Raw genomic sequence first — 15,771 nt, 5'->3', positions numbered from 1 at the left:
AATGGAATTGAACTTGTCTTGGAGCGTTCTTTGACAATGAGGAGATATATGAACGTTCGTGTGAAGTCACGGAAGTGTTTGGGATATCTGTTAGTACAAAACACAATAAAAGAACATATAGGAATGTATTTATATAATGAGCATGATAATTATAGTTATAAATAAATAAGTTAGGTATATATGAATACACATGAAAAACTGGAGAGAACGCGCCTATAATCGTAGAAATAAATATAGTCGATGGAGAAGCGAAGAACTAGGATATTCTCACATACCGGCATGTGGTAACACTCTCAGCCATTAGTTCAGTATAAATATATTTGTAAAATGACAATTGATGGGACGGACAAGTCAGTGGAGTATAGGAACTCCGAATACTAGAGGATGATTAACAGCAGAGAGATGCTCATGTAGAGGCGGTGAGTTATAATGGAGGCTACGGTGGGAAAATAATTCCCTGGTCATCAGCGTTCACTAGCGTGAGAGAGCAGTTAACATCCATAAGTGATTTTTATGATTTAGGCTATGTGCCCACGATGCAGAAATACTCAAGATTTTTTCCTGAGCGTTTCTGCATCTCCCTGGCAGAAAAAATGTATGCGGATTGTACATGCGTTTTCCTGCCAGGGACATGCGGATGTGAAGCGTCTTTCACATGCATCTCCGCATGCGGGTTGTCAAGCGCTTTCCAAGCGATTTTAGCATCACTGGGAAAGTGCTTGTCAACTTGGTCACACTATATAAATCCATGCAACTGGCATGGATTTATATAGTGTAACCTTAAAGAATGTCAAAAAATAAAAAAATAAATCTATACTTACCTTCTAATGGCCCCCGCAGTCTTGCTTAGCTCCGTCCTGGCTGCCAGCAGATCGCAGTACACTGTACTGAAGGACCTGCCGTCACATGACTATGACGTCAGCGCAGGTGGTCCTACAGTTCACCACGAGATGCCGGCAAAGGAGGACGAGCGCAGCGCGGGCCGCCAGAAGGTAAGTATCATATTTATTTTTTATTTTATTCTTTTTTTCACAGATTTCACGGGTCCGGAGGAGAGTCTTCTGTCCATCTATCTATGCCGCTGGGTTACTTGTCAGGGATCCTATGCCAAATATGATGGGGCGACCTGGGGGATCTTTTAGAATCTTTTTGACTTTTGGGTAAGTGATAAAAAAGGGGTGAAAAGGTTTTCTTTAGAGAGGATTTTTTCTCTTGGTTGTTCAAAATTCCGTTAGAAGTGGCAAAATCAATGAGATTTATATTCAGATGCGACATCAGAGGCTGATTGTGCTGTAACAGCTTTGTAATAAGATGTGTCTGATAGAATCTTAATGGCTTCATTGTATTTGTAGTCTACTTGTAGATTTGGTGCAGACAGCACTTTGTAGAGGTGCTGCTACGTGTTATATTCGTTATAATTATTTTGGTTGTATTCTGACTACACTACAGTGGGGACTGATAGCAAACAAGGAGCAGCACCCGGTGCATATAGTTAACATTGCCCAGCACCATGATTAGATCATTAGTACATTCATAATCACAACATGATGAGTTACAACCCCTAATAAATCTAACAAATATATGGTCTCAACGAGCAAGCATATGAGAAGGTGGTACAAGGCCATCATTAGACGTTATTTACATTACCACGGCAATAGAATATCACTTTTTGGTGTTTATTAATCAACTATCCCTATAAGGTAATCTACGTAGTTAACCCATCTACTTCCATTTGAGCGCAGGTTCATTGTTTTTTATTCATTTCAGCTTCACCTGCGACGAGTGGATTCGTTGGATTACCTGCAGCTAGAATGGAAGGATAGTCAGAAGCACCATTGTGGATATTGTTGTTTAAAAGGGTTCTTTACAGTTAGAGCAGAGTGTGGAACGACCTACCACAAGAGGTAGTAATGACAGACACTATAACAACTTTAAAAAAGGGCTGGATGATTTCCTTACTACACATAACATTGTGGGTTATAGATAATTTAGTGACAAAAAATGTATAATTGGTGGAGAAAGGTTGAACTTGATGGACCTAAGTCTTTCTTTAACCCATGTAACTAACATCCCCATCTTTCTGTATGGCGACCTCCACCCCAAGACATTCAGAACTGATCTTGGAAATTCACAAATTGGGAATGAAAACCATAATTACAAAAAAGTGGCGAGGTTCCAAGGGATTGATTGATGACTGTTAGGCCACGTGCACATGTTGAGCATTTGGTCAGTTTTTTTACATCAGTATTTGGCCTTAGAGGCAAACTCAGCAAAAAGTAAGAATGAAGACCAGTCCTCCTGCTGAGCCGCAAAAAAACACCTTATAATTAGTTCCAAAGATTGACCGGTTTCAGGGTGGTAGGCACAAGAACATGACAAGTCAATCTCCAGTTTTTTACAAAAAGCTCTCCATAATTTGGAAACAAATTGTACTCCCCTATCAGACTATATATTAAGAGCAATTCCTTGCAATCGCAAAACATGCCAAACAAGCTGAAGAGTGTCTCAACATTAGGTAACCCTGACAAAGGAACAAAATGAGCCCGTTTACTGAATCAGCAAACCACCATCCAAATAACCGTGTTGCCACCAAATAGAGGCAAATCCATGATGAAATCCAAGGACAGATGAGTCCACTGTCTTTCTGGAATTGGCAATGGAGCCAATTGGCCGGCCGATTATGTTAGACTTTAGCATGTGTACAAACTTCACAAGCGGATACAAAATCTTCAAGATCATTATTCATAGATGGCCACCAAAAAACCTAGTAATAGGTTTCCATATAGCTGTGACCTCATGATGACCACTCAAGATGGAATAATGCAACTCCTGAAACAGATCCAATATTAGGCACACAGGTACAAATAATTTGGACCCAGAAGTGGTGGAAGGAGCCAACGATTGGACTTTAAGGATCTCAGCTTCTAAATCCGAGGATACAGCAGAAACCACAATATCCTTAGGGATAATAGATGATGAAGGAGAAACTGAACTAAGACTGCATGATAGTGTGTCAGGCTTCACATTCTTGGACCCTGGCCTAAAAGTGATAGAGAGGTTGAAACTAGAGAAAAATAAGGACCCTCTGGCCTGTCTAGGAGTTAGCCGTTTAGCTAATTCAATATACGTTAAATTCTTCACGTCAGTGACCACAGTGACTTTATGAACTGCCCCCTCCAGAAAATGTCTCCATTACTTAAAGGCTAATTTAACACAGAATAACTCACAATTCCCAACAGCATACGAAAATGTTCTCGAGAAAAAATCACATGTCCGCAAATTAGTCAGAGTTTGGCAACACCTGAGATAAAACAGCCCCTACCCCAACCTCCGAATCATCCACCTCCACAATGAATGGTTCTTGGAGATCGGCTTGGATTAGAACAGGAGCAGACATAAAATACTCTTTCAATTTTTCAAAAGCCCCAATAGCATCCGGTGGCAAAATCCGCCCCCTTCTTCATTCGTTCGTAAAAGTCTTCCCCACTTTCTCTCACCATATCATGCCCTATGTAGCATAGTGTTCGGGTGTTGGCAGTCACATACTGTTACTTTAAATCATGTGTCCCTCTCACATCTCCTGCCTTTGCTTTAGTCAAAGCTTCTAAATCCCTTCAGGTACAGTTATAGGTCACTCGTATCTCCTGTAGGGATCTGACAAATGCTGCCGGGCTCTTTTCAGGGTCTGGGAGCTGTTTTAGCATGGCAAGCTGGTCCCCTGGGTTCCATGTACGGTATTTAGTCACCCTAACCTCCCTTGTGTCACCACAATCTCACACCGGTTTCAGTATCTCAAAAGAGGTCAAGGTCTCACCCTACATCTCTCCGTCATCTCCTGGATGTCCTGTCTGATCCATGGTAGTCATTTCTGCAGCAGTGGGGGAGGAAACGTCTAGTCCACGCTGTGGGGAATCTGTTTTTATGACACAGGTCTTGGTGTACAGTGGGTACATGTGGACAGTACGTCCAATATTTGTTGGGTATGCACCTTTTGCTGTCTTATGTCGAGGAGCACCACAGGCAAAGCAAGTGTCTCTACAGTGTGGGTTCTGTTGTCCACAGTTCCAACATGTCCATCCTACAGGTCCATTGAACGAAGGAGGCACCTGAGGAGTAGGGCTGGCAGCAAGACTACTCGGAGTGTAAGTCGGCTGAATTGTTTGGGGGTCATACACATGACAACAATACTTATTGCCTGTATTAACTTTTTCGTAACCACCAATCAGCACATCCTTTGAAACTATCAACCAACTCTTGATGGTACCCTCCAAACTGTGATCTTTCAACCAACCACTATTATTCTCTATAAACCTTTCCCATCTAACTTCACTTATAACACCACTTGAAGGCATTCTGCTCCGTACACCTCGTACACACACGGCTCCGCTCCGTCCGCCTCGTACACGCGCGGCTCCGCTCCGTCCTCCTCGTACATGCGCGGCTCTGCTCCGTACGCCTCGTACACGTGTGGCTCCGCCCCGTACACCTTGTACACGTGCGGCTCCGCTCCGTACACCTCGTACACACACGGCTCTGCTCAGTACACCTCGTACATGCGCGGCTCCGCTCAGTACACCTCGTACACACACGGCTCCTCTCCGTACACCTCGTACGCGCGCGGCTCCGCTCCGTACACCTCGTACACACGCGGCTCTGCTCCGTACACCTCGTACACACGCGGCTCTGCTCCGTACACCTCGTACACACGCGGCTCTGCTCCGTACACCTCGTACACACGCGGCTCTGCTCCGTACACCTCGTACACACGCGGCTCTGCTCCGTACACCTCGTACACACGCGGCTCCGCTCCGTACACCTCGTACACACGCGGCTCCGCTCCGTACACCTCGTACACACGCGGCTCCGTACAGCTCGTACACGCGCGGCTCCGCTCACCTCGTACACACACGGCTCCGCTCCGTACACCTCGCACACGCACGGCTCTGCTCTGTACACCTCGTACACGCACGGCTCTGCTCCGTACATCTCGTACACACGCGGCTCCGCTCCGTACACCTCGTACACGCGCGGCTCTGCTCCGTACAGCTCGTACACACGCGGCTCCGCTCCGTACACCTCGTACACACGCGGCTCTGCTGCGTACACCTCGTACACACGCGGCTCCGCTCCGTACACCTCGTACACACACGGCTCTGCTCCGTACAGCTCGTACACACGCGGCTCTGCTCCGTACACCTCGTACACACGCGGCTCCGCTCCGTACACCTCGTACACGCACGGCTCAGCTCCGTACACCTCGTACACGCGCGCCTCCGCTCCGTACACCTCGTACACGCGCGCCTCCGCTCCGTACACCTCGTACACGCGCGGCTCTGCTCCGTACACCTCGTACACACGCGGCTCTGCTCCGTACACCTCGTACACACGCGGCTCTGCTCAGTACGCCTCGTACACACACGGCTCTGCTCCGTACACCTCGTACACACGCGGCTCTGCTCCGTACACCTCGTACACACGCGGCTCTGCTACATCCACACTGTAAACCCCTCCTGACCCCACACATAAACTTCAGCTCATCCAGCACCATGACAACCAGCACAGCAGAGTCCTGCATCCACTGAGGCCCCTGATCATGTGACCCCTGACTCCTCCCCTCCTGTGACCTCATCACAGGTCCTGTGTGCACAGAGCAGCCATATATGTGGTGGCGGCTCTGCAGGTGGAGGTATGTGGAGATCCCCCATTACTGGGCGCAGGGGGCATTAACCCCTTCAGCACGGAGACTCTTTTGGCGTCTCTGTGTGGTGTGAACAGTGATGTAACACTTGCAGAGGCATATCTAGGTGTTCAGCTCCGGGGGGCGCAGTATCTGAGTGGGCCCTTACTGGTAACCCTGATTACAGCTATGCTGGCGCAGCCTAGGGCCACGGCCCCACTATCAGTATTCGGTCAGTATTTTCTCCTGGTTTTGGCTCCCACTCCTGAGAAAAAATACTGACCGAATACTGATAGTGGGGTCGGGGCCTATCAGTGGGTATAGGAGAACTTCAGCAGATAACCGCGCTGTAACTAAAAAAAAATCTACATAAAGCCCCACGCTATTCCTGCCACATATAGTGGTTGATCCCGGTCCTGCAGGACATATAGACTACAGCACAGTTACAGATAATCACAGCTGATGTTCTTTCTGATGGACTCGTTCACTTTTCCATCTTTCTCAGAAAGACATTGCGACTTCTCCAGCCAGGACTCGTCTGCAGAGATTACAGCACAGACACATCTGACTCCTCACCACCATTCCCATCTATTCCCAACCTGAACAATCTCTGCATTCCTCTGTCACCCCAAAAGAGGGGGAGGTAGAATATTACACATGCAAAGAAGAAATTGCGCCCCCTGGAACTTTTTCTCTCTTATTCCCTTCTCTCCCTTTGGGGTCTTGTTATCTATACTGAGTATATGTTTAGGGGCCTGCACCTGTATTTGATTATCTATTTGCGCCTACTGGCTGTTTCTATTTAGCTCTTTATCATATACAGGTGCTTCTCACAAAATTAGAATATCATCAATAAGTTAATTGATGTCAGTTCTTCAATACAAAAAGTAAAGCTCATATATTATATAGAGTCATTACAAACAAAGTGATCTATTTCAAGTGTTTATTTCTGTTAATGTTGATGATTATGGCTTACAGCCAATGAAAACACAAAAGTCATTATCTCAGTAAATTAGAATTATTAAAAAACAGCTGCAAAGGCTTCCTAAGCATTTAAAAAAGGTCCCTTAGTCTGTTTCAGTAGGCTCCACAATCATAGGGAAGACTGCTGACATGACAGATGTCCAGAAGACAGTCATTGACACATTCCACAAGGAGGGTAAGCCACAAAATTGCTAAAGAAGCTGGCTGTTCACAGAGTGCTGTATCCAAGCATATTAATGGAAAGTTGACTGAAAGGAAAAAGTGTGGTAGGAAAAGATGCACAAGCAAACGGGATAATCGCAGCCTTGAAAGGATTGTTAAGTAAAGGCCAGTCAAAAAATTTGGGGGAGATTCACAAGGAGTGGACTACTGTTGGAGTCATTGCTTCAAGAGCCACCACACACAGACTTATCCAGGACATGGGCTACAAGTGTCGCATTCCTTGTGTCAAGCCACTCATGACCAATAGACAACGACAGAAGCGTCTTACCTGGGCTAAGGAGAAAAAGACCTGGACTTTTGCTCAGTGGTCCAAGGTGTTGTTTTCAGATGAAAGTAAATTTTGCATTTCATTTGGAAATCAAGGTCCCAGAGTGTTAGGTGTCAGTCTGGTGCTAGATTTGAAATGGGTCCAGGACCTTCTGTGGTCTCCCATTTCAGTCCAGCCAGGGCTGATGCTGCTCAGCATCACCATCAGCCCCAACACCTAGCTGGTCCACAAGCCCTGTTTGTCTCCCAGGTGGTTGTGCCTAGCAATGTTAAGCCTGGGTTGCAGAGTGAGACAGGGCTTGTGGAATCTAAGTCCAGGTTTTGCCGCACTGAGCATGTCCGTGACCTGGCGGATTATGATTGGTGGGTTGGCACCCACCTGACCCGGTGACCTGGCACCGCCTGATTGGTTCACGGGTAACGTCACCAATAGCGTGTCGGTGGGCAGGGCTTAGTCTTTAAAAGGCCCACCCACAAAGATGGCGACGCGCTCAGATCTTTTGAGCTAGCTGTTTGTGGTGTGCACACTTTCTCTGGTCTCCTCGAAGAGCCTTAGCTTTAGTTAGGCAGGTCAGATGAAGTAGGCAGGTAGCTTCACCTTGCAGACTGGTTCTGACCAGGGGGTTCGCCTTACACCCCGAGCCGCCTGTGAGCTATATAGAGCGGGTTGGCTCAGTCCGGTAGCTCGCCGGCTGAGTGCTCGAATACCCGGCGGGAATCACACCCGCACGCTAACGCCTTCTCCTATAGCGTAGCGCCTGTATCGAAGACAGGGCTACTGCTCCTAGTCCAGTCACACGTCTCCCTGCGGTTCTTGGAGATTGTGTGAACCGCTTTAGCGCCAATCCCCATAGCGTAGCGCCTGTATCAAAGACAGGGCTACTGCTGTTCCCACTGTCGCACGTCTCCCTGCTGTTCTTGGAGATTGTGCGAACCGTCTTACCCTTCCGTGTGCCTTAACTCGAAGGGTTAAGATATTTGTTAGGTGCGTCGCCGGTCGCTCTCTCCCTCCGTGCAGTTAACGGAGATAGAGCGTACCGCTTTACCCGTTCCTGTGTGAAGTAACACGGAAGGGTTTAACATTTTAAGTTGTCATTTGCCTTTCCACCCGGAAAGTGTTCGGCAGCAGTCTTTCAGGCTGCATCGCGGACCCCGGGGTCGGTTGCGTTCCATTAAAATAAAGTTGTCTGCAACCGCCCTCCTAACACAGAGTCTGGAAGAAGAATGGAGAGGCCACAATCCAAGCTGCTGGAGGTCTAGTGTGAAGTTTCCACAATCAGTGATGGTTTGGGGAGCAATGTCATTTGCTGGTGTAGGTCCACTGTGTTTTATCAAGACCAAAGTAAGCGCAGTTGTCTACCAGGAAATTTTAGAGCACTTCATGCTTCCCTCTGCCGACAAGCTTTTTGGAGATGGAAATGTCATTCTCCAGCAGGACTTGGCACCTGTCCACACTGCCAAAAGTACCAATAGCTGGTTTACAAACAACAGTATCACTGTGCTTGATTGGCAGCAAACTTACATGACCTTAACCCCATAGAGAATCTATTATAGAGAATCTATGGGGTATTGTCAAGAGGAAGATGAGAGACCCCAGACCCAACAATGCAGATGAGCTGAAGGCTGCTATCAAAGCAACCTGGGCTTCCATAACACCAGCAGTGCCACAGGCTGATTGCCTCCATGCCACGCTGCATTGATGCAGTAATTGATGCAAAAGGAGCCCCGACCAAGTATTGAGGGCATTTACTGAACATACATTTCAGTAGGACAACATTTCGGATTTTAAAATCATTTTTCAAGATGTTGTTATAAAGTATTCTAATTTACTGAGATAATGACTGTTGTGTTTTCATTGGCTGTAAGCCATAATCATCAACATTAACAGAAATAAACACTGGAAATAGATCACTCTGTTTGTAATGACTCTATATAATATAGGAGTTTCACTTTTTGTATCGAAGAACTGAAATAAATTAACTATTTGATTATATTCTAATTTTGTGAGATGCACCTATATACTCATCTTCAACTTTGAGTGGATTTATTTTTTTAATAAAAGGTTTTATAATGGGGTTTTCATGTTTGTCACCCTGGATTTACAATATGAGATGATACAGATATTGGACTGATAGGACCCTGACCCTTGCTACAGGACTACATCACATAGTGTGTGCGACGTGCTTAGCATGTTGCTCTCCGCAAGGAGAAACGTTACTTCTTAGATACCGGTCTGACGCCTCTCACCCAGTCACACCAGAACCTTTGCACTGACGTTTTCGGTCAATTAGAATTACCATAATTTTTAATATTTGCCAAATGCCAGAATAATGAGAGAGAGAGAATGTTTTAAGGCATTGTTATTACTGCTAAGTCAAAAGTTTACATACTCTAAGATTACTATGCCTTTAAACAATTCTGGACTGCCCATATGATGATGTCATGTGTTTGGAAGCTTCTGATAAGATTTTTAGCAACATCTGAGTTAATTAGAGACACACCTGTGGATGTATTTTAATGCACACCTGAAACACACTGCTTCTTTGTGTAGCATCATGGGAAAGTCTAAAGAAATCAGCCAAGATATCAGGAAGAGAATTATGGACTTGCACAAGAGTGGCTCATCCTTGGGTACAATTTTAAGATACCTGAAGGTGCCTCGTTCATCTGTACAAACAATTATACGCAAGTACAAACAAGAGAGAGTCACCTCCAGACTCCTCTAGCGGAGGATTATCTACAGGAAGAACAAACGGATTAACCTCTGAAATTTAGGATGCCAAATCCATCTGTCTGGAGGCCCCCAAATACATTATATAGGCGACCAAACCCCCCCCCTTCCCCACCAAAATCAGTGCTTTCATGCAACTTTAGACTAATGTGTATGGGGCGTTAAAAGGTAACTTATTGGACGCTGCCTCTGGCCTAGCCTAATAGACTTTCGTACATTGCAGGCCCAGACACCATTATTAGGCATTTTCTTTTATTTAGGTAGAAGATAGCCAGGGTACTTACATCTTCCAGGATTTTCAGATTCTTCTGCTAATTCTTCCAATATCTGAAATGTCTTATTTTTTGCATTGCAGGAAAAACCCATCTATGGGCTTGGTAGCATACATTTTTTTGAAAATTAATTTTCAAGTGAAAAGCTGTAAATCTTTTGATTGCTGAAAAATTGTTAAAGTTGACAGAGGGGAATTAAGGCAGACCACGACTGAGAACCGATAATTGATCTGAAGATGAGACCAAAGATGATAAATGAATTATGTATTCATATGTTGGTCCTCTGGTGATGAGCTCATACCGGTCTGTCTTTTACTATCAAAACGACAGTCATGTTCCAACCTCCGTTTCCTGAATCTCAATGGGTATCTTCTTGTATCAGCAGAGGAGGCAGTTGATGTCCCACTGATAGATGTTCCTGTGGATCCAGGGATGGCCTTGTCAGAATGTCTAGGATTATGGCTCCATGTAAAGACTTTGTATTGCTCCTTATCTTGTAGTTCTCTATGCAAATTCTTTGTTTTTATGGTAGATATTTGATTTTCCCATTTAATGTAAAATTAAAAACCTGCTCTCTGAGTCCACAGGGTGTGATATCTTTGGACAGGTAATTCTCCAGCAAAGTTTTTTTCCACCAGAGGTGAGTACGACGGTTTAATACGTTTTTTAAAAGTCCTTTTCAGTGCAATCTTCTGGGCTGAATCTTGTACCTGTGGGGTCTCATTTTGTAATATGTTTTTAGCCCTTAATAGCCAGGACGCATGTCTGCTCATGTAATCCATACCGGATTGAGGAATAATTACTGTAATAGTAAAATGTATACATTAAACACCTACGACCACAATCCTTATAGTAAGAATCAACAATAACTAGAGATGAGCGAACCCGACCTGTAAAGTTCATGGTTTGTATCGGACAGCTAGTGTCTGTCGCGGAAATCCAAACACGAAAGAGAGAGAAAATAAATTAACTATTCATGTAGAGGAAGTCTTCATTGGAAGAAACTGGATAAATGAACCTTCACCCTAATTTATTCAGCTTCCTCCAGTGACGACTCCCTCTATGTGCAGGTGCCATATAGTTAGTTTATCCTCCTTATACAATCTGATTGGACCCTTCACCCTATAAAGTGGTTACACAGTAGCTCACTATACTGGACAAAGCATTTCTTTGTGAAACGTGCCTGGGCCCTTAGTTTTTTATGTTTCCCTCACTGATTCTTCCATACATATACAGGTATTATACTTTCTTTTGATGTTCATTGTCTGTATACATGTAATCTCCTATAGATGGCTTATTTGGAGTGGTTTGTGAACTGCTCTGCCCATACATTATATTTTTGAGATACACATTAGCACATATATACTATTTTATTAAATTTTATACTCTGGCTTTATTAATTCATTAATCAGTCTGTGTACTAATTTTGTCCTATCGATGTATATATGTATACCAGGTGTGCCCCTTTTTCCTACCTGTGTTGTGTTATTATTACCATATGTTATTTTTTGTTGTACTTTTTATATATTCTAAATAAATGAGATTTTTTAATATATTTTGGCTGTCATTTTTTCTAAATTTGGATTATTGTTGATATGATGCATATAAGCCTTACTATAAGGATTGTGATTGTAGGTGTTTAATTTCTCATGTCACGTGTAATGAATATCTCCTGCAGTATTGCTAATGCCGATTCCAGTGTCAGAAAATGAGAGGAGAATTAGCAATAAGGAAGATGAGTCTATGAGGAACGTATTCAGCTTCTGACTCTGAGGGAAAAACTGCTTGTTATCTGTGGCCTAAAATACACTGTTCAAAAAAATAAAGGGAACACTTAAACAACAGAATATAACTCCAAGTAAATCAAACTTCTGTGAAATCAAACTGTCCACTTAGGAAGCAACACTGATTGACAATCAATTTCACATGCTGATGTGCAAATGGAATAGACGATAGATGGAAATTATTGTCAATTATCAAGACACCCTCAATAAAGGAGTGGTTCTGCAGGTGGGGACCACAGACCACATCTCAGTACCAATGCTTTCTGGCTGATGTTTTGGTCACTTTTGAATGTTGGTTGTGCTTTCACACTCGCGGTAGCATGAGACGGACTCTACAACCCACAGAAGGTGCTCAGGTAGTGCAGCTCATCCAGGGTGGCACATCAATGCGAGCTGTGGCAAGAAGGTTTGCGGTGTCTGTCAGCATAGTGTCCGGAGGCTGGAGGCGCTACCAGGAGACATGCCAGTACACCAGGAGACGTGGAGGGGGCCGTAGGAGGGCAACAACCCAGCAGCAGGACCGCTACCTCCGGCTTTGTGCAAGGAGAAACAGGAGGCGCACTGCCAGAGCCCTGCAAAATGACCTCCAGCAGGCCAGAAATGTGCATGTGTCTGCAAAAACGGTTAGAAACCCGACTCCATGAGGGTGGTATGAGGGCCCGACGTCCACAGATGGGGGTTGTGCTCACAGCCCAACACCGTGCAGGACGCTTGGCATTTGCCACAGAACACCAGGACTGGCAAAGTCACCACTGGTGCCCTGTGCTCTTCACAGATGAAAGCAGGTTCACATTGAGCACATGTGACAGACGTGACAGAGTCTGGAGACGCCGTGGAGCGCGATCTGCCTGCAACATCCTTCAGCATGTCCGGTTTGGCAGTGGGTCAATAATGGTGTGGGGTGGCATTTCTTTGGAGGGCCGCACAGCCCTCCATGTGCTCGCCAGAGGTAGCCTGTCTGCCATTAGGTACCGAGATGAGATCCTCAGACCCCTTGTGAGACCATATGCTGGTGCGGTTGGCCCTGGGTTCCTCCTAATGCAGGACAATGCCAGACCTCATGTGGCTGGAGTGTGTCAGCAGTTCCTGCAAGATGAAGGAGTTGAAGCTATGGACAGGCCCGCCCGTTCCTCAGACCTGAATCCGATTGAGCACATCTGGGACATCATGTCTCGCTCCATCCACCAACGTCACGTTGCACCACAAACTGTCCAGAAGTTTGCGGATGCTTTAGTCCAGGTCTAGGAGGAGATCCCACAGGAGACCATCCACAACCTGATAAGGAGCATGCCCAGGCGTTGTAGGGAGGTCATACAGGCACGTGGAGGCCACACACAATACAGAGCCTCATTTTGACTTGTTTTAAGGACATTACATCAAAGTTGGATCAGCCTGTAGTGTGTTTTTCCACTTTAATTTTGGAGGTGACTCCAAATCCAGGCCTCCATTGGTTAATAAATTTGATTTCCATTGATGATTTTTGTGTGATTTTGTTGTCAGCACATTCAACTTTGTACAGAACAAAGTGTTCAATGAGAATGTTTCATTCATTCAGATCTAGGATGTGTTATTTGAGTGCTCCCTTTATTTTTTGAGCAGTGTATATAGGTTTTATTAGTAGATGTAAAGAAGAAACCTAAATACTGTAAAATAATAAATCTCCTGTTTCCCCTTATTATCTCCAGTAATTGTATAATTACACAGGATTTTTATGATGTTACATCGGCTCATCATCTTCTCATTCAGGTCCCTACAATATCAGATCCTCTCAGTGAAGATCTTCTATACAAGAGAATTTTCCTGATTTACCAATCAAAGATGGATATGGACAGAGACAAGATGGCGGATAGGATATTACACTTCACCCTAGAGATCCTCTTCCGGCTTACTGGAGAGGTGAGAGATTCTGATGGCAAAAAGGAGACCCAGCACCACCATATAAATAAACCAATGCCTGTGCCAAAAGACCCCCAAACAGACAAATTGAGAACAGGAAAAAAGAGGGCAAAGCAGGCACCAAGCATACAAAATTATGAAATATAGAAGCAGAGTGTTGAAAAAAATTTGGAAATTTTATTATGACTGGGACAAACAACACCACTAATTAAAAACATAATAAAAAACATATACAACAAAGACAAGTGAAAATATGACCCCTTATAGAATTTTTAGTATAAATAGCCAATAAATATTAAATTGATATTGAATAAATACTAATTCATGTATCCAAAATATTGCACAAGTATGGTATATAAAAATTAGATTTTGTTCCTAATAGTATAGATGTACACAAGTAAAGTATACTTTCCAAATATATCACAGGAAAGCCAAAGATATACTTATATTCTCCCTAACATGGGCAAATGCCCAATAGAGGATAGTAAAGAAGAAAGAGGAGCATATAAATCAATTACAGAGAGGACAAAATATACCAACCATGTGAGAGTCATGAATGGAGCAAGGGGGATATCAAAGAAATGTCTGACCCTACGCGTTACGCCATTGAATTCTGGCTTCCTCAGGGGTATAAAGTCAGTGTCCCAAGTGTCCAATATATATATCCCAAAACACACCAACATCCATTGGTCAAACAAGAGAGCCTAAATATACAACCCAGACCAGGAAGAAACATTCCTCCTGGATAATGGGTCTATTCTATGTTTAATGGAAAGATCAATGGTATTCCAGATACCAGATTTTGCACAATTTCCGGGAAAACCTCAGAAATGACGTCCTTTATAGCCTATCTTTGAGCGATTTATGAGGGTCATTTTCCTTGTTCTGTCTAACAGTTTTCTTTTTCAATATGCATGTATATATACACAGTACAGACCAAAAGTTTGGACACACCTTCTGATTTAAAGATTTTTCTGTATTTTCATGACTTTGAAAATTGTATATTCACACTGAAGGCATCAAAACTATGAATTAACACATGTGGAATTATATACTTAACAAAAAAGTGTGAAACAACTGAAAACATGTCTTATATTCTAGGTTCTTCAAAGTAGCCGCCTTTTGCTTTGATGACTGCTTTGCACACTCTTGGCATTCTCTTGATGAGTTTCAAGAGGTAGTCACCGGAAATGGTTTTCACTTCACAGGTGTGCCCTGTCAGGTTTAACAAGTTGGATTTCTTGCCTTATAAATGGGGTTGGGACCATCAGTTGTGTTGTGCAGAAGTCAGGTGGATACACAGCTGATAGTCCTACTGAATAGACTGTTAGAATTTGTATTATGGCAAGAAAAAAGCAGCTTAGTAAAGAAAAACGAGTGGCCATCATTACTTTAAGAAATGAAGGTCAGCCAGTCCGAAAAATTGGGCAAACTTTGAATGTGTACACAACTGCAGTTGCAAAAACCATCAAGCGCTACAAAGAAACTGTCTCACATGAGGACCGCCCCAGGAAAGGAAGACCAAGAGTCACCTCTGCTTCTGAGGATAAGTTTATCCGAGTCACCAGCCTCAGAAATCGCAGGTTAACAGCAGCTCAGATTAGAGACCAGGTCAATGCCACACAGAGTTCTAGCAGCAGACACATCTCTACAACAACTGTTAAGAGGAGACTTTGTGCAGCAGGCCTTCATGGTAAAATAGCTGCTAGGAAACCACTGCTAAGGACAGGCAACAAGCAGAAGAGACTTGTTTGGGCTAAAGAACACAAGGAATGGACATTAGACCAGTGGAAATCTGTGCTTTGGTCTGATGAGTCCAAATTTGAGATCTTTGGTTACAACCACCGTGTCTTTGTGCGACGTAGAAAAGGTGAACGGATGGACTCTACATGCCTGGTTCCCACCGTGAAACATGGAGGAGGAGGTGTGATGGTGTGG

At 44.2% G+C, this 15,771-nt stretch overlaps 1 protein-coding gene and 1 pseudogene across 1 annotated transcript in view; both read left to right on the top strand.

Annotated features, from left to right (window-relative positions):
• The window catches only part of LOC141270587 (gastrula zinc finger protein XlCGF66.1-like), a 445,723-nt gene that overhangs the window by 46,697 nt on the left and 383,255 nt on the right, over positions 1–15,771 (top strand). The window lies entirely within an intron of this gene.
• LOC141270781 (uncharacterized) overlaps positions 1–15,771 on the top strand; it is a 66,635-nt pseudogene that overhangs the window by 35,326 nt on the left and 15,538 nt on the right.

The sequence above is a fragment of the Phyllobates terribilis genome, unplaced genomic scaffold, assembly GCF_046119375.1.
Source record: "Phyllobates terribilis strain yellow unplaced genomic scaffold, ASM4611937v1 Scaffold_5__5_contigs__length_657084704, whole genome shotgun sequence".
NCBI lineage: Eukaryota > Metazoa > Chordata > Amphibia > Anura > Dendrobatidae > Phyllobates > Phyllobates terribilis.
The sequence above is the reverse complement of the archived record's forward strand: the minus strand, read 5'-3'. Positions and strand labels throughout refer to the sequence as shown.